The 25912-nt window shown below is 56.6% G+C and overlaps 1 long non-coding RNA gene across 1 annotated transcript; it reads right to left on the reverse strand.

The window, feature by feature from the left end:
* Positions 1-23080: 23080 nt before the first annotated feature.
* On the reverse strand, positions 23081-23992 carry LOC109146060. The gene is made up of 2 exons (XR_002047830.3): positions 23635-23992; positions 23081-23214 (listed from the first exon to the last, which is right to left on the reverse strand). It is a non-coding gene; the product is annotated as an uncharacterized LOC109146060 (long non-coding RNA).
* Between the last annotated feature and the right edge of the window lie 1920 nt (positions 23993-25912).

The following is a 25912-nucleotide window of genomic DNA, read 5'->3' on the forward strand; positions in this document are numbered from 1 at the left end:
CAAAGGGATGGAGGCAGCAGGACAGGGATCACCCAAAGGGATGGAGGCAGTGGGACAGGGATCACCCAAAGGGATGGAGGCAGTGGGACAGGGATCACCCAAAGGGATGGAGGCAGCAGGACAGGGATCACCCAAAGGGATGGAAGCAGCCGGACAGGGATCACCCAAAGGGATGGAGGCAGCGGGACAGGGATCACCCAGGGCTTTTCTGGGATCCTGAAAAGCAGCGAGGAGCCCGGGCAGCCACAACGGGGTTGGCAGCAGTGGGGTGGGAGTAGCGTGGCTCAGGGAGAAAGCACCTGGTGGAAAACAGGCATGAGGAGGTAGAGCTGCCTGGTGAAATTTGGGCTGCCAGGCTGGCCCTACTCAGCATCAGCATCCTGCCCATATAAACCCTATTTCCTCCCTTTGGAAGTTAATCATGGTTAACATTCCATTTTCTCTTCTCCCACTGCTGCAGTCCCCCTTTCAATGACCACCTTCCACACTTAGACCCCAAAACCGGCCCCAAGCAGCCCTAAACCAGTCCTGGGCACAGAATGAACCCCTGAGGACCAAATACAAGCAGTGGATGTGTATCCAACTCAAAACTTCCCAAAGAAAATGACCCCACGTTCCATTTGCAGTGCCAGAGGACCAGGCAGTGGAAAGGAGATGCTCCTTCTGTGCTGGGCAAGCAGAGGACACCCCAAAGCCAGGGATTCATGCAAACACGGGGTGAACTGGGTCATCTGGTTTCCTTTCAGGCACCCTGGAGCTCTTTATGGCAGGTGACACCTTCCAGCCCGATTTTCTGCTCAGGGAGCTGTTCCCACCCAGCGATGGCTGCGATAGGAGCAGTGCTGGAGCCTGGCTTTGTCCTGCCCCACACCTCTCTGAAAAGGGAGATAAAACTCGCCCCAGGCCAGGGTTACTCCTCCCAGGCCAGGGTTACGTGCTCCTTCTCCTCCCATCACATCCCGGAGGATGAAGGGAGCAGCTCCCTGTGGGAAATAAATGCTGAGATGCTGCTCCCAGCATGGCTGGGGAGCCATTTCACCCCTGCTCCTTTAGGGGAAATCCCAACACTGAAGAAATACGGCTTTGCTTGGGATCCCCCTTCCCTGCTCCCAGTCCTTCCCTTATTCACTCTGCTGTGCTGAGCAGGTACCACGTGAAAAAGAAAAGTCTCATTCTCTGGAGAAGCTCCTGGAGCTCTGTGCCCTTGCTGGGATCCCACCAGGAATCTCTGGGAACGAGGGGCTGCCCCGTGGGGCTCTCCCAAAACCCCACCTGGTGCTGGTGGCTGGTGAGGTTGGAGGCACCACTGAAGAGCTCCCAAAGCTCCCCCAATCCTTCACCTCACCGTCCCACTCTTCCCTGCTTTATCTTCTCCCTCAGCACCAACTTCCCAGGCCAGAACCTGCTCTCCTGGCCCCCTTCCAGCTGGATCCAGCCCCCGTTCAGCAGCAGTTTCCTGCCAGGCTCAGAGATGGGAAAATCTGGGTGGGCAAGGGGCACAACACCCAAAAACCCCCCAAAATCCAGCCCCAGGGTGGGACCATGGCACAGCCATCCTGAGGCTCCCCCATCCCGCAGAGCCAAGGGAGTGGGATCACGTTTGGAGACGTGGACTGATGGCCAACAGGGAGGAAGGAAAGGAACCTGCCAAATCCCATGTGCTGGAAAAGCTCCGTGGATCCTGTTGCCTTGCCAGGGACACCCTCTTTTCCCTGCCCTCCGTGGGGTTTCAGCTCTGGCAGCCAAACTGGAACCACCTCAGCTTGCCGGGTTTGGGGTTGAGTGCTCCAGCTTTCCCCACCTCCTTCCCTGCATTCCCGTAAATGTCTTGGCCAGCCTGGGCTGAATTAAGGGTTTACAGCAAAACCTGAGTGTGGGTGCTGAGGCTTGGGCTTGGCTGGGACTCCGGTTGAGTCCTGGTGGCTCTTGGAGTTGGAAGAGTAAAGGGAAAAACAGGGGTGGTGGAGCCAAGCAGGGAGACGTGAATGATGGCACTGGGGATGGTGAAGCAGAGGGGCAAAAAATAAATCTATAAATCTATAAACCTATAAATCTATAAATCTATAAATCTATAAATATATAAATATATATATAAATATATAGATATATAAATATATAGATATATAGAGAGAGCTTAGTGTGGGGTTCCAAAACCTGACAGATGCTGACAGAGTTGTACCAAAATCCACAGTGCATCAAATCCCTTTCAGCAGCGCTCTGGGGGGATCAGGGCTGCTCAGGAGCTGGGCAGGAAGGAGGTGTTAATCCAGCCCCAGCCTGCAGCCCACCCCAGCCTTCCCTGGGGTCAGGATCCCCTGGATGTGCCTTTTCCACAGGAAACCCACCCCCCTTAGGGTGAGGGGGACCAAACTCCACCCCAGAGCCAGGGACGAAGGTGGCAGGGGGTGAATGGCACCGTGGAAGAGGATGGGGGACGCCGGACACTCCGAAGAGTGGCAGTGCTGACACTCCCTTCACTCCCCCTTTTCCTGGGATACAGCCACCCTGCAGAGCCAAACTGACCTAAATTCCTGCCTGATCCAGGCAAGGACCTTTGCCTGCCCAGTGTGGGCCCTGCAGCAATCCAGGATCCATCCCACATTGGCAGCACCTGGGATGCTCCGGCAGGCACAGCTCCAGCGCCTGCCTTTCCCATTCCCCTTCCCCTTCCATTCCCATTCCCCCTCCCCTTCGCCTTCCATTCCCATTCCCTTCCCCTTCCCCTTCTATTCCCCTTCCCATTCCCATTCCCATTCCCATTCCCCCTCCCCTTCCCCTTCCATTCCCCTTCCCCTTCTATTCCCCTTCCCCTTCCCATTTCCATTCCCATTCCCCCTCCCCTTCCCCTTCCATTCCCATTCCCCTTCTATTCCCCTTCCCCTTCCCATTCCCATTCCCCCTCCCCTTCACCTTCCATTCCCATTCCCCTTCCATTCCCCTTCCCCTTCCCATTCCCATTCCCCCTCCCCTTCCCCTTCCATTCCCATTCCCCTTCCCCTTCCCCTTCTATTCCCCTTCCATTCCCATTCCCATTCCCTTTCCCTTTCCCCTTCCCTCGGCAGGCAGAGCCTCGGTTTTTCCCCCCAGCAGGAGCCCGCAGCCCATTAGACAAGGCCTGATTGCTCCTCCTCACCTCCCCCGTGACACAATCGAGTGCGCATACAAGGCAGAACAAAACAGTGACAATTGGTGACAAATGGACTGCACAGCATCCCGTGGCCCCGTCGCCAGGGAGACCCTGGCCAAGCATGGGCGGCCGAGATCCGGGATGGCAGAGGGGACACAGGTGCTGGGAAAAGCGGCACGGGGGTGACAGGACAGAGCTGCCCCAGCGCCAGGGTGGGACCGAGGACTGCGGCCCGTCAGGCCCAGCCAGCTCTGCCTCGCCCCTGCCGTCCCCCTTTAATTGGGGTAATTTTCCAGAGGTATTTTCCCAGGTCACAGCAGCGGTTTGACAACAAACAGAAAGGGGAAAGAAAGGGTTTAACTGTTGCGAGCCCCATCCCGAGCGCAGCCCCGGGCTCTGGGCCGGACACGGAGCACAAGCCCGGCTTTGCCAGGGGAGGAACGGAGGCCAACAGAGCGAGAATGACGCTGGCTCCCGAGCTCGGTGCTGGCAGAGCCAGGAGGCTCTTCCGGGAACATCTTGGAATGACTCAATGCCTTTTACTTTCAATGCGAGTGATGTCAATGCCCCGCAGCCGCCGTGCGAGCACTTCGCGTTCAGCCGGGGCTGCGGGCGTCCTCCAGCACTCAGAGCACGGCAAAACCGCACGGGCAGCGTCCAAAACTCGGCCTCCCTCCCCCACAGCAGCCACAAACATCGCCAAAGATTGGGATAATCCGAGCTGCTTCCCAAGGGATACCTGCAGCACACACCCCTTCACTTCACTAGGCATGGTGGGACTCGGTCAAAAGTTGGATTTTATGATCTTGGAGGTTTTTTCCAACCTTAAGGAATCTAAAAACAGCCACAGAGCAGCGAGAGCCGCTGGCAAGCTTTGCTGCAAGCAGACAGAGCTGTACCCTACAACTTCCTGTCCTCCATGCCCTCAGGAGCGGTGCCAGAGGTGAAGCCGAGCATCCCTGCACGGGCTCCCTGCGCTCGGGCTCTGCCTCCTGCCAGGCCCCCGCTGTCCCCGTCCCACTGTACCGTGCAGGTGGGCAAGAAGGAGTTAACGCTGCAGCTGCCAGCCCGGCGGTGCGGAGTTATGCTCAAACTGTTCCCACTGCTGCATGAAGTCAGCTGTCATTAGGGAACAAAGGCGCCCCGGAGCAGCTCAAGTTGTGTCACACTCGGGAGGCGCAGAGACTGCTCCCTGATTAGGATTTCTAAATCAGTCCCATCGAGGCCACCGAATAAAGCCGCGGAACAATGAGCGGGGGCACATTCACACAAGCGGCAGCCCCTCCGTCCCCCCCGCCGCCCTCCCCACCCCTCGCACGCTTCTCCTCCCGCCCGAGCCTGCGGCACTTCAGCTCCACATCCCGCTGGAGAGCACAGCCGGTGGCACGGCCCCTGCTGCTCCAGAGCCCGGCTCCTCATCCCCATCCCCTCCACATCCCCTCCACATCCCCTCCACATCCCCTCCACATCCCACCGGGCACAGCCCCTGCTGCTCCAGAGCCCAGATCCCCATCCCCTCCACATCCCACCGGGCACAGCCCCTGCTGCTCCAGAGCCCTGCTCCTCATCCCCATCCCCAACCCCATCCCTTCCACATCCCACTGGGCACAGCCCCTGCTGCTCCAGAGCCCTGCTCCTCATCCTCATCCCCATCCCCATCCCCTCCACATCCCACCGGGCACAGCCCCTGCTGCTCCAGAGCCCTGCTCCTCATCCTCATCCCCATCCCCATCCTCATCCTCATCCCCATCCCCATCCCCATCCCCTCCACATCCCACCGGGCACAGCCCCTGCTGCCCAGGCCTGGCTCCCCAGCCTTGCTCACCCCTCATTTGGGACATTTTTTAAGCCACCAGAATGAGGCATCTCCTCAGTGGGGACCTCTCTTGCCCCAGGAGGCACCAGCCCTATCCAGGTGCCCAGTCTGGGGATGGAGGAGGCAATGCCAGGCACTGCATCTTCCTGGCATCTTCCCTGGAGGTGGCTGGGGCACCTTCCCCATGGGCTGACGGCCAGAACAGCCTCCCACTGACCTCTCCTCGGCCACTGACCATGGCAGTGGTGGCCACTGCAGCCTTTTGCCTACACACCCCTGTCCTGAGCCCATCCCAGGGATGAGCAGCCACTGTTCCCACCAACATCCTCGGGGACAAGCAGCCCCTGGGCCTGGCCCAGCTGAGTGGCTGCCACAGAGAGATGGATTTTCCTTTGGATATGAGGGGCTTTCCACACCTCAGACTCATCCACACGGACAGCAAACCTCAGCTGCAGCAAGGATGGGTCACTTCCCTCAGGCCTGGGCAGGTGCACAACTGCCCCTTCTTTTTGGGGGTGCTGGACCCCCCACACTGAGCCCGAGCATCTCCCACACCCTCATCCCTGTCCTTGCCCCACAGAAGGGTTTTTCCTGCCAAGCAAGACTTTGTGCACCCAGAACCAGATCCCAGGGGCTAAACCCATCTCAGTTCCCTCCCTGAATCCTCAGCTTCTCAGGCTCTGAGCAGGAGGGAGATGTTGGTGTGGCTGCTGGGCTCTGTAAAAACCCTTTTCTTGGAAAAAGTGCGAATTCCAGCACAAAATGACGCGGCACGAGTCAGAAACCCTTCAGGGAAACCCAGCCGGTGGTGGATTTGGGGCATTAAAACCCCCAGAGGCAGGAATTAAGTGCTGATGGCCGCTATTCCCGGCTCCCAATGGGACTTTGCTCCCGACTGTGGCTGTGCCGATTAAGAGCTCCCATCCTCGGCTCTTCCCGAGCGGAAAGGAGGAGGAGGTGACCGTCTCGGAGTGGTCACTTCTCACCAGCACAGATCCTCAGCATCAGGCTTCCCACAAGTCGTGACGGGACTGGGACTGTCCTCCCTGAGCCACGAGCGACTGGGGGGTCTGGGGGTCTGCGCTGAGGCTGGGCTGGGGCTGTGGAGCATCCCAAAACCCGCACCTGCCCCATCACCCCAAACTCCGGCCAACAACTGTCCTTGGAGAGTCCCATCTCCCTCACGCCGAGATCCCTCCAGAGCCAAAACGACGGCGCCTTTCTCCCACCCCGCTTCGGATCTGGGAAAACACAGGCGAGACGGGGAGGAAAAAAGTCGGGAATTTACTGCTCTGCCCTTGCCCCAAGGTTGCATCTTCGAGCCGGCAGCGGGAGGCCGGCAGCCAGCAGGTGCAATGAATAAATATCCCGGGAGAAATCCCTCTGGAGAGGGGGGGGAAGGGCAGGAATATAGATATCGGGATCCCCCCGCCCGCAGCCCCCGCGGGACACGCAGCAGACACACACACACTAATCCCGGGGATTTGGCCGTCATATGACATGCCCGGCCCGGCCGAGGGAGGGGATTTAAGGCACGCCTCTCCTTTCACGCCAGGAAAGGATTTTCATCTCTCAAGAGCACAATGAGAGGGGGAAGGAAGGAGGAAAGAAAAAAAAAAAAAAAATTGAGAGAGAGAGAGGAAAAAAAAAAGCCAATCAAGCCGGGATCAGCTGTGGGCTGGGCTGCTGCAGGTCTGCTTGTCCCAGAGGGGGGTGTGGGGACACATATTGGGCCGTGTGGGAAACCCACAGGCTCAGCTTCTCACACATTGTTCTCCTGCCCGGCTCCCCCCAGCCCCCAGCCAAAGCCGTTAATGCCACAAAAGATACTTTGCCCATTGTGCCGGGGACAGCTGAGAGGATAGAGTTAGCCTTCCCCAGCTTTGCTGCCTCCCTCTCCCGCTGGAGAGGGGAAGAGGGGACAGGGCAATCAAAATGGAGAGTTTGATGCTCACCATACAAAAGAATTAAATCCACTTAGGCCCCTTTCTCGCTAATCTCGGACTGTGGGGGGTTAAATATGGTTACATTTTCATTAGGTACTAATAGCAAAAGGGCAGCTAATGGTAGCACAGCCCGCCGCATTGTCATGCAGATGGTCCCCGAAGGGCTCCCCGGCCCGGCCGCGGGGCGATGGCATGCTCGGAGGGGGAAATTGTGTCACTCGCCATTGTCGCCGCTGAATTCCATCAATGGGAAAAGTCATGTTTCCTTGCGGCGGAGGAAACAAGTTAAAACGCCCGCCGAGGGGTGGAGGTGGCGGGGAGGCACCTGGGCTCCGCAGGGACACTCGGGGACACACCGAGCGGTGCCCAGGGCGAGGGGCTGCTGCCTCGGGTGGTCACTCCCAGCCGGTGAGCCGGGGCCGGGAGGATGCCAGGAATGTCCCTCAGTTTGGAGCCGGGACGTCCCCGCTCCAGGGACACCCACCCGCCGCGCTCACCGTGAGCTCGGCCAAGGCAACACGAGACTAAAAGGCATTTTCATCTTTTAACTTGGTTTTGTTTGCAGCCGGCTCGGCCTCGCCGGGGCTCGCTCTGCCCCCACTCCCACCGGGCTGGAAGCCGCGGGTTCCAGAAGGGCTGGAGCAGGGGGCAGAGCCCCGCGGGGCTGTGTCCCTGCCCGATGACCCCGCTGCCCACGCGGGCTGTGACCCCCGCCGGGATGGCAGCGCTGCCCTTTCAGCCTCTCCCCAGCATCCCGGCAGATCCAGCTGCTGCCTTCCCTTCATCCCCCCACTCCTGGCACAGGTTGCACCAAAGGACCGGGCTCAGGGAGCCTGGATCCGGGGATCCCTCCTGCTGGAATGTCTCTGGAGCAATCAGCATTCCCAGCAAAGCACAGGAGTCACCCCTTTGGGATCCCCATGCCAGCACCAGCATCCCTGGGGTCATGGCCTTCCAAACATTCTCCATGCTGGAAAACCAACCCCTACCATCCTTCACGGCTTCAGGTGCCTAACAGTGAAGGAATATCATCCCTCAGGGACCAGCAGCTCCAAAGGGATCCCAGACCACTCAGGATTTCGATGCCTTGGAAGTACCACCAGCAAAAAGGAAAATCACTCATTTGGGTGCCTTGGCTGAACGGTGCCATTGAGAAAGAGCAGACAGAAAGTCTCTGCCAGGGTGTGTTTTATAAGGTGAGAGCACTCTGGGATATTTCTTCTCAGGGTGTTAGGAGACCCACAACCCAAACAAGTCAGGGAAGTTCTGTCCTTTCCCCCAGAGCAACTGGCACGAAGGTAAAAAATCCATCCCTGGGAACAGGCAGCAGCCCCGGCCAAAGCCAAGTTAAACAAGAGCAAGGTCAGCGTGCAGACAGAGCAGCCAATAACTGCAAGGAGGAGGAAATCGGTGCCACAGCCAGAGTTCAGGCACCTACAGCCCCAACCCCTCGGAGACCTGGATCCTCCTCCCAGCTCTGCCCCGGAGCAGCAGCGTGACGGCAAACGTGTCCCTTCAGCTCTGCCTGTCCCCCTGTCCCCTCCCCGGGCTCCTTGCGGCCAGCACCATCATCTCTCTGTTTGTTTGTTTGTTGGGGAAGGGGCTGGAGGAGCCTCAGCCTCTCTGCCAGGAGCCCCAAACCTCCCTCAGGAAAGGACATTTCCATCACCAGAACGATTCCGCTCTCCCTGTGCAGCCCCAGCGGAGCCCCGGGCCTGATGCCACCCATTTCACACAGTGCCCGTCCTGTCCCCAGCTCCTCTGGGCCAAGGCCACCCAACCTCTCCCTGTGCACACCACGCAGGAGCAGATTCCCGACAGATTCCACTCCACACCACTCCTGCCTGGCTGCCAGAGCCCTGGCCCCAACCAAATCCCCTGCAAGCCTTGCTGAGTTTTGCAAGCGTCGAGTCCTCGGAGTTTTCTGCTTCCCTCTGCAACCTCCAGAGTCACAGCTGGGCTTGGGATGAAAGCTGAGATTCCCGATGCTCTGGAGCCAGAGCTTGCAGGGAGAAAGGGAGAGAAGGGGAACACAGGACTGGCCGAGCGTGGCACTTCACACTGGGATTCTCTGCTGTGCAGGGGGTCTGAGCTGAAACGGGGCTCAGCACGAGTTTCAACAGGAGCTGCTCTTCTCCCTCCGTCCCTCCACACACACCTGGCTGGCATTGGATGGGTTTTGCACTCTGACACACTGGTGCATTTCCTCGGCGCTGCCCAAAGAGACTTTAAGGGCTCCTGACGGTGACACAGCTGGAGGGATGGATGGACAGCACGTCCCAAACCCCGCTTCCCCAGGAAAGCCCCCGTGGAACAGCTCGTTGTGCAACAGCCACGATAACATCTCCACAGCCTGCACCGAGCTCTCCCCGGGTTTGGGGGGAGCTGTGGTGTTGCAATCCGGGCTCAGGGTTAAGAGCTGGAGTTTTGGAAAGCTCATCCCTACGAGGAGAGCCATGGAGAGGCTCCACGTCCTGCAGGCACCCAGGAGGGGCAGGAGCACACTGGAGCTGCTCCAGCGGCTGACGCAGCTGCTGCTGTGCTCTGGCCCCAAACGGTGATTGTTTCCCAGCAAAGTCGGGCTAAAAACACAACAACAAAATCAAACACAACCCTCAAAGGTTAACACGTGTTATTTTTCACCCCTGCGCCTCAGGACTTTCCAGCACTAACGTGAGCCAGGGCGGCTCCTTTGCTTCCTTCAACTTGAGACACCAAAAAAAAGAACCGAAAAGGGAGAGGGCAGAAATCAGAAATCGCGAATCTCCCCGGCAAGGGGAAGCACTTTCAAGGAGAAACTGTTTTCGGCAAGCCAGCCACGTCCCAAAATTACACCCGGTCTCGGCAATTACGAGAAGTAAAACATTAAAAAGCAGGAGGCAAAGTGCATTTGCATCTAAAAGCTGCCTTCGGTGGGGCTGGGAGGCTCAACCGGGCAACAAAGCGGGAAAATTCCCTCTCCAAGATTATGTTCACCCTGCTGGCACATCCCTGACACAATTTGCACCCCAAAAGCTGTGGGGTGCCGGGGTGCAGATCCCTGGACACGGCTGGATCCCTACACCTGGAAGGGTGGAAGGGTTAATCCATGCTCAGCCATCCACATCCCAGCACAGCCCCCGGGGCTCGGCGGGAGGGGGCACCGGGAGGTTTCCATGAAGGATTTGCTGGAAAGTGGCTCCTGCAAACCCAGCCCAGTTCCGCACAAGGTTTTTTTTTGGTTTTTTGGTTTGTTGTTGGTCTGGTTTTTTTTTTTTTTTTTGCTGCTGCAAAAACAGGTTTGGGTTTAACTCCGCAGGTGGGTGAGTTACCTGAAGGCCGGGAGGAGGAAACTCCCACATCCGCTCCCAAAGCGCCAGCCCTGGGCTGGCCAAGGAAGGAGGGGAGCAGGGGAGGCTCCCAGGGTAGGGTTTCACCTGCAAACACAGCTTTGTGCTCAAAAACAGGAGCTGCGGGAGGCTCCGAGCCAAAACCGGGGAGAGGCAAACTGAAAATCCCAGGTAGGGATTTCTGAAGCTCTCAGGAGGAGCAGCGGGAGAGCACGGAGAGAGCAGGGGGAGAGCAGGGCTCTCCCTGGGGACTCTGAGCTCCTCCTCCTCTCTATTCCTCTCCCCACAAGCAGCAGGGTCACCCCCAGGTTTAACTGGGAAGCCCCCCAGTCCCAGCAGCACTGCAGGGATGAGGCACCTCACTGGAAAACCCTTTGCTTGCACAGGGATGGAGCCCAGGACTGGAGTTCAGGGGGTAAAAACAAGTGGGGATATAAAAATAAGGAGCACATCCACTCAAATCCCCCCAGTTTCTATGGAAGTTGGTTGGAAAGGCTTTCAGAGGACAGGGGGGAGGAGAAAGGCAGCTCTTTGTGCTGGAGAAGGTCACCAGGTACAGGACAGTGCCCCTGGACATCCAGCCCCTGGCTCTGGGGTACTGCAGAGCAGCCAAGGTGAAGTTCATGGAATCCCCTGACAGCCCAAAAGGATCAAAGGTTTCCCAAAGGGATCAAAAGTTTCCCAAAGGGATCCAGTCTCAGCTTTCACGGCAGAAGCAGCACAGGATTCATCTTTAAGTCACCTGTGGTGCCACCAAGCTTCCCTCCAGGACGCTGCTCCCCTCCCCAGGCCCAGGAACAGCATCACACACACCCCCCAAGGATCCCCCAAATGGGAAAACTCTTCAAATGCCCCATTCAGAAACTCTCAGCACAGAGATTCCCTCTCATTTCTAAGTTTGGAACCTTGATTTCAGGTCTAAAATCGTTTTCTGGTGGAGAAGGGGTGGACAGGAGCAAGTTGGGAATGAAGAGGGCAGACCCCTCAAAAAATCGAGCAGGAAAACGAGCAGCATCCCTACAAGCTGGAACGGGCAGGAATGCCAGAGCAGTGTCTAACATGATACAAACACAAACAGATTTTTATCAAGCAAGGGCTTTTCTGCACTCAGTGCCAGAGAAGGGATTTCCTAGAGCAAAGCTCATTAGGAATCCTCACCAGCCCAGTACCTTTCCCCTCGATAACAAGAATAAAACCCCCAAAAAAGCAGGGCACGTCCTTTGGAAGGTTGTTTCCTTTCATCCCCTCCGCCCCCCGTGGCTCTCCCTTCAGCGCTGGTGGCTGGGCTGCTCCCTCCGGCTCAGGGAGCAGGCTGGCAGCCAGCAGCGCTCCTGCCAGGGCCCCTGGCATCACCCCGGCTGTCCCAGCCCTGCTGCGGCACCTCGGGGACATCTGCAGCCCCCGCCAAGCCACAGGGCCTGGGAAACCAAGGCCACCCCAATTAGAGCTCAAAGTGCCCTGCAGGGCGGCAGCGGGGCTGGGCTGGATTCCCCCCGAGGAAGGGATGGCGGTTTCTGCCCAGGGAACACAAAGGAGAAGGGCTGGGGGGGGGTTTTGGTGACTCTTTGTGCTGCTGAGGGGGTTTCTGTTTGATTTTTCCTTTTTCCCCTCCCCAGGCAGCAGTTGTTGGTTCCCTACCAGCCCCATCCCAACCTAAACTGCCTCCGAGCCTCGGGGATGGGAAAGAATCGGACTGGGCTGGGTGCTGAGCGTGGCTCTCGCTGGATTCTGCCAGTGCAGGGGCACAGAGAGCTTCCCCTGCTGGCTGGGCAAGGGTCTGGCCCAGCCAGGCTGCTCTGGGAGCAGATCCCAGCACGGAGCCTCAGCCCAGAGCTGGGCACCCTCAGAGGGTTTCAGAGGTGGAATCACCGGGGAGGTGATGGGGTCACAAAGCCTCGTCCACACCAGGTAACCCTGCCTTGAGCCAGTTCACTTCCAGCCCAGGTGACCACAGCCAGCCATTCCTCAGCTCCAGGTGACCACAGCCAGTCATTCCCAGCCCAAAGTGACCACATCCAGCCATTCCCAGCTCCAGGTGACCACATCCAGCCATTCCCAGCTCCAGCTGACCACAGCCAGCCATTCCCAGCCCAAAGTGACCACATCCAGCCATTCCCAGCCCAAAGTGACCACATCCAGCCATTCCCAGCCCAGGTGACCACATCCAGCCTTCCCCAGCCCCAGGTGACCACAGCCAGCCCTCTCCAGCCCAAAGTGACCACAGACAGCCTTCCCCAGCCCCAGGTGACCACAGCCAGCCCTCTCCAGCCCAAAGTGACCACATCCAGCCATTCCCAGCTCCAGGTGACCACATCCAGCCATTCTCAGCCCCAAGTGACCACATCCAGCCATTCTCAGCCCCAAGTGACCACATCCAGCCATTCCCAGCTCCAGGTGACCACATCCAACCTTCCCCAGCCCCAAGTGACCACATCCAGCCCTCTCCAGCCCAAAGTGACCACATCCAGCCATTCCCAGCCCAGGTGACCACAGCCAGCCTTCCCCAGCCGTGGGAATCAGAGGCCATCAGAGATGAGTTAATTAAGGCCTTATCCTCACGAAGAGCTCATCACATGAGAGTCCCATCAAGGGAATCCCTCATTTGGATCCCAGCGGCACCAGCCAGGCTGGGGATCCCAAGGGAGGTTCTGGAAAATGCACAGGGACTAATCCTGCTCTGCTCCTGTCTCCTGCTCCAAACTCTTTGAGTTCCTCGTGTGTTTTACTGCTCTGGGTGCTGGGGCAGGGCGGAAAGCAGCCCAGGACAAGAGAGAACGACAACCCCTGCCCCCAGAGCGCTTCCAAAGGCAGCAGACAAGATGTAACATGAGGAGGAAACGGGCTGCGGGCCAGAGGGGATGCCATAAAAACGGGATGTTTTGGAGCCTCTCTGCCGTGGGCATAAATCACCGCCCACCCCTGCACCTCGCCCAAACCAAACCTCCCCGCGGCCCCAGCCCGGGCCAAATGGCACCAGAAATGGGTCTCTGGGTGCTGGTACCCAGCGGGGCTGCAGGCACAGGGATTTGGCTGTGCATGGCTCAGTGGCAGAGCCGGCAATGGGCTCCTGCCCTCCCAAAGCTTTGGTGGAAAGACTTTTCCTCTCCTCTGCCCTCCTGCCAAAAATCCTTAAGGCCTAAATAAACCCAGCTGCTCCCCACAAGGCTTTTGTCACCTCTTTTTCCTCCCTCTCCATCCCACCTTCCTCGCTCCCCTCACAAACCAGCGATGGCAAAGACGGGAATTTCTTTTCTCCTCAAGAAAGAGAAGCCGGGTTGGGGTGGGGAAGTGCCATCTTATTTCCAATAAACTCCCCAAATTTCCTGCCGGACACATCCCAAATCCTCTGCCGGGCTGGCGAATGCAGCAGGGATGTGAGGAGCCCAGAAATAAAGTTTGCAGCCCCTGGGCTGACCCAGCAGTGCCCCGAGGGGCAGGAGCAGCATCTCGGCATTAGTATGCGCAGCACATCCCCGCGCTGTCTGCGCGTTTGTTCCCAGCCCACTCGGCTCTATAAATCTCCACAAAAGGCCAGGCCAGGGTGGGGGGAGCGGGGCCAGGGGGATGGGAATGGGAATCTGGGAATCCCGGCCAGCCAGCCGGAGCACCGCGGGCTCGGCAGGAATTTCGCTTCCTTGCCTCGCACCGCGAGGGATGGAGGGGAAGGACGGGCGGCTGGGAATGCCCGTGCTTGCCTGCCCGAGGGAGCGGGATGTGGGATGGGATAGAACCGGGAATGGGGTGTCAGCACAGGTCCAGGAACCTCCCTGGCTGCTCCAGACTCGGCTGGGATGGACACAGGAAGCCTGGAAAAGGAATTCAATCATATTTCCCTTCTGTTATGCATTGCTGTAAATCACTGCTCGCCCTTTCAGGCCCTCTCGCAGGCCACAGGGAACCCCATTCCCAAAATTCCTCCGGCACTGCTCATCCACGGGCTGTGGTTTTACCAAAGCGCTGCCCAGGCTCCGGCTGACACCAGGGCGGCATGGGTACAAATCTGGGGGAAATTCCTGCCTGGAAAGAGCATCTCCCTTTCCTTCAGCATCCCAATCCAAAGGGAGATGAGATCTCCCTCCCACACTGCAGCAAGAGAACCATGGAATGCTTTGGGTTGGAAGGGACCTTACAGCTCAGCCCATTCCAACCCCATCCCCAGCCCCAGCAAACCCAGGTGAGTTGCTGCAGGTATGGAAAAAGGCAAAACCAAACCCATTCCCTGGGACTTTTCAGCGTTAAATACATCCCCAGGAACCGTGACCTTCGGAAATCACCGTGCTCCTGGGATGCAGCAAGAAAGCCGGAGCCACGTGCCCTTTTAGGTTCCAAATTATTTAATTTTTCCTTATTTCTTCAATAATTAAGTTTGTATTGAGTTCCCACATCTTGGAATTCTCTCGGCATTGGAACCCACCCGAGATGTGGTGCCTCAGCAGCACCTCAGCCTCCAAAACGGGGGAGAAATAAACACATTTGAAGAGGAGATTTGAGGGCAGAGACCGAACTGAAGAGCAAGATTTGAACTGCGGCTCAAAGCTGATTGGCAAATTGCAGCGCAGGTGTTGTAACCCTGTTCCCTGGATGCCCAGGGTGCCTCAAAATTCCCTTTCAAGCAGCTGAATCAGCAAATCCCGCAGCTCCCAGAGCCTTCCCTGCAGGCTGGCAGCGAGGAGGCAGATCCGGCACCACCTCTGCGTTTGTCTGGAGCAGGGTGAAGCCTGGCAACGCTTCTGGCGGCAGAAGCAATCAGGAGGTGCTGGAAGGTTCCACAGAGACCAAAACCGTGATGAAACCACTGGAGATTTCAGCTCTCATCACAACTGCAGGGTTTCACTCCATAACCTGCGGTGTCAAAACATTCCTGGACAGGAGCAAAATTCTATTTAAAGCGGGCAAAACCCACTGGAAAGGCAGGTGACCTCTCTCCCCTCAGTGGGAAGCCGGCACATCCGGCCGGCCTCTGATGCATCCCTCAGATATCCCCGTGGCTGGGTGATAAGTGACAGGCAATAAAGCCGGGTTTAACTCTCTTAATTACCAGCCTCGCACCCGTGAGTAATCCCGGAGCGTTGAAGGTGGGGCACATTTTCCATCACAGAGCCGGGACTGCAGGAATTCCATGAGAAGCGTTTGCTGGGGACTGCAGGAATTCCATGAGAAGCGTTTGCTGCTGGATGAGGCTGGCACGGGGGAGAGCTCCAGATGGAACTTCCTAACCCAAAGCACCCTCCAAACCCCAAACACCCTCCAAACCCCAGAGCACCCTCCAAACCCCAGAGCACCCTCCAAACCCCAAAGCACCCTCCAAATCCCAGAGCACCCTCCAAACCCCAAAGCACCCTCCAAACCCCAAACACCCTCCAAACCCCAAAGCACCCTCCAGACCCCAGAGCACCCTCCAGACCCCAGAGCACCCTCCAAACCCCAAACACCCTCCAAACCCCAAAGCACCCTCCAAATCCCAGAGCACCCTCCAAACCCCAAAGCACCCTCCAAACCCCAAACACCCTCCAAACCCCAAACACCCTCCAAACCCCAAACACCCTCCAAACCCCAGAGCACCCCTCCAAACCCCAAACACCCTCCAAACCCCAGAGCACCCTCCAAACCCCAAACACCCTCCAAACCCCAAACACCCTCCAAACCCCAGAGCACCCTCCAAACCCCAAACACCCTCCAAACCCCAAAGCACCCTCCAGACCCCAGAGCACCCTCCAAACCCCAGAGCACCCTCCAAACCCCAAAGCACCCTCCAAAGCACCCTCCAAACCCCAGAGTACCCCTCCAAACCCCAAACATCCTCCAAACCCCAAACACCCTCCAAACCCCAGAGCACCCTCCAAACCCCAAACACCCTCCAAACCCCAAAGCACCCTCCAGACCCCAGAGCACCCTCCAAACCCCAGAGCACCCTCCAAACCCCAAACACCCTCCAAACCCCAAAGCACCCCTCCAAACCCCAGAGCACCCCTCCAAACCCCAAACATCCTCCAAATCCCGAAGCACCCTCCAAATCCCAGAGCACCCCTCCAAAGCACCCTCCAAACCCCAGAGCACCCTCCAAACCCCAAACACCCTCCAAACCCCAGAGCACCCCTCCACACCCCAAACAGCCCTCAGCACAGGGGCTGCTCCTCCAGGGAACACCCCGAGTCACCTCTGCCAGCACCGCAGAATCGACATTGGACTAATTCCACATTTCTCCAAGCCTTCCCTTCCTACAACCCTGTGCCACTTGCATCAACAGGATTGGCAATATCGCATGGATTGGAGGGTGCTGTGCCTAAAAAAATAAGGAAGGGAATTATGGGATGCAGCCAAAAGGCTGCAGAAGGATTCAGTTCGAGGAATGCAGCCGGGAATGGCTCGGCAGGTTTGGTTCAATTCCATGGAGCAGCAAAGCTGGAGGTTCTGGGACAGGGAAAAGCAGAGCCCCGGCAGGAGAGCAGCGCCCAGGAGTGAGGATGCCACAGTTTGAGGGATGCCTCTCTCCCTCTACTCGAGCTTACACAGGGTGGAGTAATTCCAGCAGAGCAGAACCCCTGGAATCCAAGCTGGTTCCCATTCCAGAGGCTGCTTTTCCAAACTATCCTTCATGCTTTTCCAAAATATCCCGTTGCAGGTGCGTTTGGTGGGACCGGCCTCGAGGCTCGGGACAGGGAAGTTTTTCCTCAACACTAACCCAGAGGAAAAGTCTCATACAACCGCCAAAAATTTGGATTTTGCACACGGATACGTGCACAGAGCAAGGAATGGCGGGAAAATCCATGGACATATGGACATGGAAGCTTGGGACTGCTCATGGAATACCCTGAGGTGGAAGGGACAGGGATCATCTCCTTGGGATGATCTTTAAAGTCCCTTCGAACCCAAACCTTTCCATCATCCAGCTCCTGGCCCTGCACACACAATCCCAAGCAGCTCCCGGATGCAACACGAGGTGCGGGGAGGGGAAGGAATGACCAGTCCTGGCCTGGAGCTCCAGGGGTGACCCCGGCAGGGGCAGAGCTGCTGTCCCAGAGGAGCCTGCAAAGCTCAGCCTCTCCCAGCACAGCCCAAAATACCAAAGACTCCTTTCCAGCCCAACCTGGAAATATCTGGGAGTTGCTGGGAGCTCCCCAGGTGGAAACCCACCACGACCAGCAGACTGGGTGAAGGGTTTCACTCCTCACCCCGGAGCCCTTCACCTCCAGCACAGCAGATTTAGGCTGGGCTGCCTAAAACCGTTCCCAACTCTCCCACCGAGAGGGGTCCAACCCCAAACTCCTCCTCGCCTCCCCTGCCCTCCAGCTGGCAGCGCTCAGCCCCAAAAAAAGACAGGAGATGGAGCGGAAAAAAAAAAAAATACAAATAAATCCTTGCAGATTCTCATCTTCCTCCTGTCGTGTCTCGAGTCATTGTTTGGCAGGACGAGAATTTCAGCTCTGGCTGTGCCGGGGAGCAGGATTAGACAGGTCACGGGGGATCGGGTTTCAGATTTTACCTTTTTAACTCCCCGGCTCAGCACGTAGGCTGGGAACTGCCAGCGCAGGGAGCAGGCAGGGGACAGCCGGGGGCGGAGGTGGCAGCCGGCGATTCACGGGGACTTCTCACGGGTCCAGGGCTCACGGGAGGGACCGGCTGGGGTAGAACTAAACGGGGCAGGAGGGGAGGATTTTGCCCCACAAAGAGGAAAAATAACAAAAAGGGTCCTGCTGGAATTTTGTCCTAAAGGGATTCAGGGATTCTCCCTGAAATTCAGGATTCCAGCAGAGCCAGAAGCCCTCGGTACCCTGAGCACCTGGATTTGGGAGGATGCAGAGTGCTGGGATTTGGAAAGCTCTGGCAGCTTCCAGGGCACTTTTGTGGTCACAGGCTCCAGGTCATTATGGAGCCCTGTGGTTTCAGCAGTAAAAATCTCATTTCCACGTGGTTTTCCCTCAGGCAGGGAATGCTTCTGTCCTGCCTTTAGCATCTCCTTTAGTTTCTTCAAGGTCAGCATCCCTCAAGAGCCCAACACAAAGATGGTCCCAGGCTGGACTGGGAGACATCAAAAAATGGAAAAGACAAAGATTCCATTCCTCAGGAGGATAATTCTGATAAAAACACGCGTTGAACCTGGGAGAGTTTATGAACCCGAGCTGTTAATGCTCATCAGGATTTCTGGGATAGCCCAGGAGGGTTTGTGTTCCCAGCCTGGCCCTCTCCACCTGCACAGGAGCATCACAAATCCCTTAATTCAGGTTGGAATTGTCTTAAACACCCATTTAAATGGAGCCTTTTGTGTCCCTTGCAACGCAGGATATTCTCTAATTCCATGATTTCCCCAGCACTATTCCTGCTCCATATTGACTCTTAATATGATCAATATTCGACTTGGAGTATAACAAGGTATTTTCTTCCCCATGAGTGTCTCATGGGGAAGAATTTATTGTAATTACACAATTATAATTTATTCTAATCAGCCTCAAAACAGCAGGAGCACAAAGAGACGAAATGACTTTCCCAGATTTCTCCAAGCCAGGGAACAACCCAACCTCCTTTTCCAGAGCAGGGCCCTAATCAATGCCCCATTCTTCCTCCCTTAACGCCTCCAACGACAAGGAAAAATAATTCATTACCAGATAAATTATTTAACCAGCCAGGCTTTTATTTCCTCGCTCACCAATTCCCTTTACATTTATTAACCTGGCCACCACCTCGTTGTTCCGAGGTTTAGGGTGCTCAGGTGTTCACAGGACACCTGAAGTCACCCATGGGTGGCACCTGGGACATCTGATGGACCTCGAGGGAAATTCCCACCTCGTTCACAGCAGAATCCTGCATCCACCCTGAATTCCTACCTCGTTCACAGCAGAATCCTGATCCAGCCTGAATTCCTACCTCGTTCACAGCAGAATCCTGCATCCACCCTGAATTCCCACCTCGTTCACAGCAGAATCCTGCATCCACCCTGAATTCCCACCTCATTTACAGCAGAATCCTGCATCCACCCTGAATTCCCACCTCATCCTGCACCTGAATCCTGCATCCAGCCTGAATTCCCACCTCGTTCACAGCAGAATCCTGCATCCAGCCTGAATTCCAACCTCGTTCACAGCAGAATCCTGCATCCAGCCTGAATTCCCACCTCATCCTGCACCTGAATCCTGCATCCACCCTGAATTCCCACCTCATCCTGCACCTGAGTCCTGATCCAGCCTGAATTCCCACCTCATCCTGCACCTGAATCCTGCATCCACCCTGAATTCCCACCTCGTTCACAGCAGAATCCTGCATCCACCCTGAATTCCCACCTCATTTACAGCAGAATCCTGCATCCAGCCTGAATTCCCGCCTCATCCTGCACCTGAATCCTGCATCCAGCCTGAATTTCCACCTCGTTTACAGCTGAATCCTGCATCCAGCCTGCCCAGGAGCCCCTTTGCAGCTGCTGCTGCAGCACAAGTCTCCGAAAAGTCCTGGACTCCAAGGCAGGCACAAGACTCAACATCCCAATGCCCAAGATTTCGGAGTTCACACCACCAGGACAATTACAAATGATGCCCAGGATCCACATGAAATAACCCTGTTTTCCAAGGTGCGCCTCATCTCCCAGTTCAAGGTGCCTCTGGCAGGAGCTACAATTCCAAGGGGAAACGCTGAGAGCAAAATTAGGCCAGGAATCCCTCAAATAACATCAACCTCTGGCATCAGTCCCGGGTCTAACCCCCAAGGGCACCTTGCAGGGTTTTATTTGTCTCAAAACACCTGAAAAAGGCTCTGAGTCACCTCCGTTTAACCAGTTCAATTTGTGTTTCCCAGTCAGAGGAATAATAAAAACAATCTGGTGAGAGTTGAACACCAAAAAACCCAGAGCCCCCAAGTTTATTCCCCCACGAGCCAAACCCCTCATATCTTTAATTTTCTCACAGAATGCCCAACGCACCCCCCGAGTTTGGGATGCTTCCATCTCGTCCGGACAGGAGAAGCCTCAATGATCAATTTCCAGGGCTGAGCAGCCGTTTCCCATCATGGGGTTGGTTTAGGAGCCTCTTTCCTACACGGCACAGCCACCACAAGCCAAGCACAGATTTCCTCCTTCCCACCCCTCCAATGCCACCTAGAACCACACAGAAACAGGAGAATCCAAGAGTTTTGAGGAAGGATGAGAAGGGTGAATTTGTCCCTGGGCCCATCTGCTCCTGGGGACACCCCGGGGCCGATCCAGACATTTCAACACATCCCAAAATGGTCCAGAACCTCCTGGTTAATAAAGTTCCCGAGGAGATGAAGATAAGCACAATCCTTCTCCCAGGGTAATTACCAGCCTATCACTCCCGAGTTAATTACACACAGCTAAAGATGTTATTAGGTGTAGATGGAAAAATCCGCGGCACTGGGAACAAATCTGTCTGCCCTGAGCTGGCTGAGAGCTGAATATTCCCAGGGAAAAGGTGGGAATTCTCCATTTAACCACTGAATGTGTTGTGAAAGGCTTCCAAGATCATCGATTCCAGCCTTTGAGCCATCCCCACCTTGTCCCCAGCCAAGAGCCAGGTGACAAATCCAGCCCTTCCTCGGACACCTCCAGGGATGGGGACTCCAAACCCCCCTGGGCAGCCCCTTCCAAAAACCCTTTCCATGAGGAAATTCCTCCTGATGCCCAACCTGAACCTGCCCTGGGGCAGTTTGAGGCTCATTTTCAGCTGATAAGCAACGACAGAAACCCAGCATCACACAAACCCCACCTGCCGCCCCGCAGATCCTGCAGGCGGAGATTCCAAACGAGGTTTTTAGGGTGTGCACCCAAGGAGTCCCCACCGGGGCACGAGGAACATCATTCCCCCACCCATTCCTCTGTTCTTTTCAGCGGGTAGTTTTGGAAGAGAAAGCAGCAGAGGAGGAGGAAGCTCTGTCGAGCTGCAACGACCCCTGAACGCCCAAAGAGATGCACGCACCATCCTCTGCGCTGGGCTGTGGGACAGGCCGGGGCAAACCCCAGCGAATGCATTTCCGAGCTCGCTGCCTGAGGGCTGGAACAGGTAACGACAGCCAGGGAGGGAAGGGAGGGGGGAAAAAATCCCAATTATAACAAGCAACTGTCGGAGAAAACACTTGGAAAGGAGCGGGGGAGAAAAGTGACAGCGGTCGGAGCACGGGGGTGGGGAAAGGAGCTGTGTGCTGGGCCCAGCCTGTTCCTGGAGAGCCAGCCCCAGGGAACGGCCCAGAACATGAGGATTTGACCCCGGGATGGACCCCCAGCCTCCCTGGGAGCTGCTTTTCCAGGAATTCCTGTGGCCAGGAGGGTTGGGAGCTGCCGTGTGTGGATCAGCTCTGTCAGCAGTGACAGCAGGGCTCTCAGAAAGCTGCCTGTTCCCACTGAAGGCTCCAAGGGATGGAGAATTGACTCTGTCCCTCTTTGCACAGCATTAAACTCGGAATTAAACCCCCACACTTCCCTTCCCAGTGGGAATTTGGCTGCTGCCAGCCTTGGGTGTCTCTGGGAGTGTTCGCACATCCAACACCTTCTCGGAAAGGGGCATCACCTCCCCCCTGACTCCCCCCGCTCAGCAGCTGCCTCTGCACTCAGCCAACCCTTCAAATACCTGGCAGGGCTGGAAATTGGGGTTTAATCCCTGATGCCTTGTGCCCAATTAAAGGCTCAGTCTCCAGCCAGGACAGCGCTGCCGGGGAGGAGCCGCTCCCAGGCTGGCTCGGGGTCGGTGCCTGCTGCAGAGAACTTCACCCTGTTCAGTCATTCCTGCAGGGAACCAGAGCCATTCCCTGCGAGCAGCCGGGGGGGAGCCCAGCTGCGCTTCCAGGTGGCCCTGAAGGAGAGGAGCCTCCACGGGGGTCTGTCCATCACCAGCTGGAGGTGCAGAGGGGGCTGGAATTCAGAGCTCCTGGAGCAACTCAGGGGCATTTTCACCTTTGGGAACCCCCCCTGGCACCCCCCAGCCGGAGGAATGTGGCAGGGGCAGTGCTGGCTGCCCATGGAAACCTCTGGCTTTGCACCAAATGCAGAACTGAAACCATTCCCTGGCCACCTTCTGCCCCTCCACGCCCACTCCACGCCATGGGAGGCCAATAATTATTTACCCAGTGTTCTATTAAAGAGAGTGAAAAAAAGCAGGGGTTTAGGACAAGCAGAGCTGCTTATCATTTCCTCCAATCTAGGGCTGGGTTTTGGAGAGTCATTCACCTACAGGTGACTGACAGCAGGGCTTGTGATGAAATCCTGGGTGCAAAAACATCTTGCCTCAAAAAGGCTCTGGCAGAGCCAACAAATTCCAGCAGCTGAGCTGGCACTGCCACACCAAGCCACTGCTCAGGGATGCAGTTGGACAAACCTGCGGCAGGGAGCTGATCTAAGGGATATCCTCCAAAATCCTGCCTCTTTGTGACGAGGAAAATCTGATTTGAATACTGCTCTGAACACAGCCTGTCCCTGGAGAGGTGGGAATGTCACCGGGAATGTCGCCAGGAATGGCAAGGCACAGCAAGCCCTGGTCCAGCCCTGCATGCCCAGGCCAGGAGCCCCGGGGTGCCCGGTGGCCCTGGGCACGCTGCTCCCTCCCAGGAGTGCAGCAGGGAGCAAACAGCGTGCAGGGACAAGACTGGACATGCTGTTCCCTCTTTGTGGTGGCTCTGGATGCCGCCAAGCAGCTCCTTGGAAAAATCCATGTTCCAAGTGGCCCGGACAACAGCAACGCAAAGGCACAGGGGGATTTATCTGCTCCTTTCCCAGATCCACTCCTTTCCAGATCCGCTCCTTTCCTAGCAGGAAAAGCGACATCAAACAGACTTTGCAATGTGCTGGCAGGGGGGGAGGTAAAATTGCAGTTCTGCACAGGGAAAACAGGGATACACAGAGGAAAAGGGGTGAGCCCAGCAGCAAAAATCAGGAGTCTCTGCATTCCAGGACACAGTGTTGTATTTTTAAGGGCAGAAGCCCCAGAATGTTCCAAAACCGAGATTCACCTCAGAAAGCAGCACAGCAGGACATCCCTGCAGTTCATCGTTCCATCACCACACCTAGGTTAAAGGAAATCATTTGAGAATCCCCAAATAAGAGCAGGTCAGTAAAAACAACCCTTTTTAAAAGCCCGAGCGACCCACGAGCTCAGCCTTGCTACGCCCGCCCTCTGCCAGGTCTGATATCACAGAATCCCAGACTGGGTTAGGTTTGAAAGGACCCTAAATCCCATCCCATTCCACCCCTGCCGTGGGCAGGGACACCTTCCACCATCCCAGGGCGCTCCAAGTCTCATCCAACCTGGCCTCGGAAAGCCCCTTTTAAAAAGGGTCTTTAAAATGGGCTTTTAAAGCCAGTCCTTAATGGGGCTTTGCTCTTTCAAAGCCTCCTGAATATCCAGAAAGCCTCATCAAAAACGCGGATATGAGCAGAGAGATCAGTGCCACCCCTGCGTCCCAGTGTGCCAAGGACTGTCACACCTGCTCGGAGAGGAAAATGTCCCCAGGCACGGGCGTCACCTCCCCCAGGCCCCTGCGCTTCCCCTGGGAGCCCAAGGAGAGCTGGCAGCCGGCATCCATCCTAAAATACAGGTCCGGGCTGGTGGCTTGACTTATCCACTCAGCTCAGCTCCCTCACTGCTCCCTGGCTAAATCAGTTGTGACAGGTTTGGCCCCGGCCGCATTCAGGCAGCCTCACGCAGCAGCTCCCGGTGCCGCTGGATTAACCCCGCTGATAAATCGCTAAATCCCAGGGCCACCCATCCCGGCCCCACAGCCCCGGGGCGCTTTGAGTCAGCCCAAGCCAGGTCCACCCTGCTCACACCCCTGGGAGACCTCAGAGAGCCGCAGCGGGGTTTGGAACCGAGAGAACTTAAAAAAAAAAAAAAAAAAAAAAAAAAAAAAAAAAAAGCAATTATTTAAAAAGAAACCTGCGCGAGGTGGAGATTTTGAGGTGATTAACCCAGCCGGGGTGTTCCCCGCACCTGGGGCTAACGTGGGGGAGCACAGGGAGGAAAGGGAACAGCCCATAATATGCAGCCGGTGCTTCGCAAAGGTTTTTACCTAAATGTTGCCAGGGTGATGTGTACACAAGGCTGTCCTGGCTCTGAGCCGCACCCCCGGCCCGGCAGCAACACCCGGCTGGGATCCCGGCATGGGAACTGCCAGGGCAGCACAGCGAGGGTTTGGGGGTCCCCTGGGGGGTCCCGGGGGCTGCGGGGAGCTGGGAGCACCCCGTGAGCGCTGCTGCCCCTCATCCCACCGGGAATGCTGAAAACACGGGGGAAAACGAGCTCGGGGGACAGCCGGACCTGCAGAGGCCAAACCCGCCCAGTCTGGGAGGAGCTGGGAACTGGGAGCCCACGGGAAGGGGCAGGGAGGGAATCTTGGGGGGTTAAAGGTTTTCCTGAAAGGTGGTTGACAACATCCAGCGAGAAACTCCCTGGGTGTGACCAGCAGGGAGATAAATTTGAGGGGGAGTCACTCTCAGAGCGCCCCAGCTCTGGTGGGATGAGTTTGGGACAACACTCCAAGGAATCCTGAGGACCAAGTCCAGCAGATGCTCAAATATAACCCAGCCGAGCTCCCTGATCCCGCACCAGCCTTCCCACAGCTCAGCGCCCAGCAAGGACGAACCTCCAGGACCAGGCAGGGAAAAGCACCAGGACAGAACCAGACCTGCACCGATCCTGATGCCAAAAACTCCTCAATAGCTCCCTTAGAAAACAGCTCTTCCAGGACTCGGCTCCTATGGATAACCTCCCTCTCAGGATTTTCCTGCAGGGAAATCTCTAAACAGCCAGAAAATCACCAAAGCCACTGGCCAATATTCCTCCTTTTCCTACAATTCCCAGGAGCTGTGAACATTGGGGTCCTGCTGCTGCTTTAGGTTGACAGAGGGGAGGATGCTCCATGTGGCAGGGAAGGACAGGGCATGGAATGGGTCCCTTTGGAGAAGGATTTTCCTGCTCTGTTGGTTCTCCACCAGCCTGGGATCCCATGGATCTGAGGCAGTTTTGTTGAAACTGGCAATTTAATTAGTGAGGGGGGGAAAAAATCTCCAGTATAATTCAGGAAGAAACCTCATTTCCAAGTTAATGAGAGAAATATTTTAATTGCGGCACTTAACAAGTTATGACTTTGCCAAGATGTTCTCTCGGGGAGGCTGCACATATTTTCCCTGAATTTCAAGCAAGGGAGAGTGGGAGAGGAGAGGGGAGGAAGAGAGGAGGAAAACCATGGAGAGGAAGAGGAGCAGCAGGAAAGGGCTTGGTTAAAGCAACAGGAGACTTTTCAAACTGAAGAGAGACCAGGGAACATCAGCTCAGGGGCTCTCTGGTGATCTGGGATAAGGATTTAGGCTGGATTTAGATGGGATACTGGGAAGGAATTCCTCCCTGTGAGGGTGGGGAGGCCCTGGAATAGAATTCCCAGAGCAGCTGTGGCTGCCCCTGGATCCCTGGGAGTGTCCAAGGCCAGGCTGGACATTGGGGCTGGGAGCAGCCTGGGACAGTGGGAGGTGGAAGTGGATGAGCTTTAAGGTGCCTCCCAACCCGAATCATTCCCTGATTCCCTGCAGGCTCTCCCCAGGCCCGCGGGTGCCACGTTAACGCTGAGCCCTTGGCAGCTCCCAGGGCAGGAAGTTTTTCCCTTTGAAGGCGGCTCCTGGGGGTGAGATTTGTTTTCTCTGCACGGCTCAACAGAAATATCAATTTCCTCCTCAAAGCTGCAGCCCTGGCTCCTGGCAGCTCAGGTTTCC

This window comes from Corvus cornix, chromosome 18 (assembly GCF_000738735.6).
Source record: "Corvus cornix cornix isolate S_Up_H32 chromosome 18, ASM73873v5, whole genome shotgun sequence".
Classification (NCBI taxonomy): Eukaryota; Metazoa; Chordata; class Aves; order Passeriformes; family Corvidae; genus Corvus; species Corvus cornix.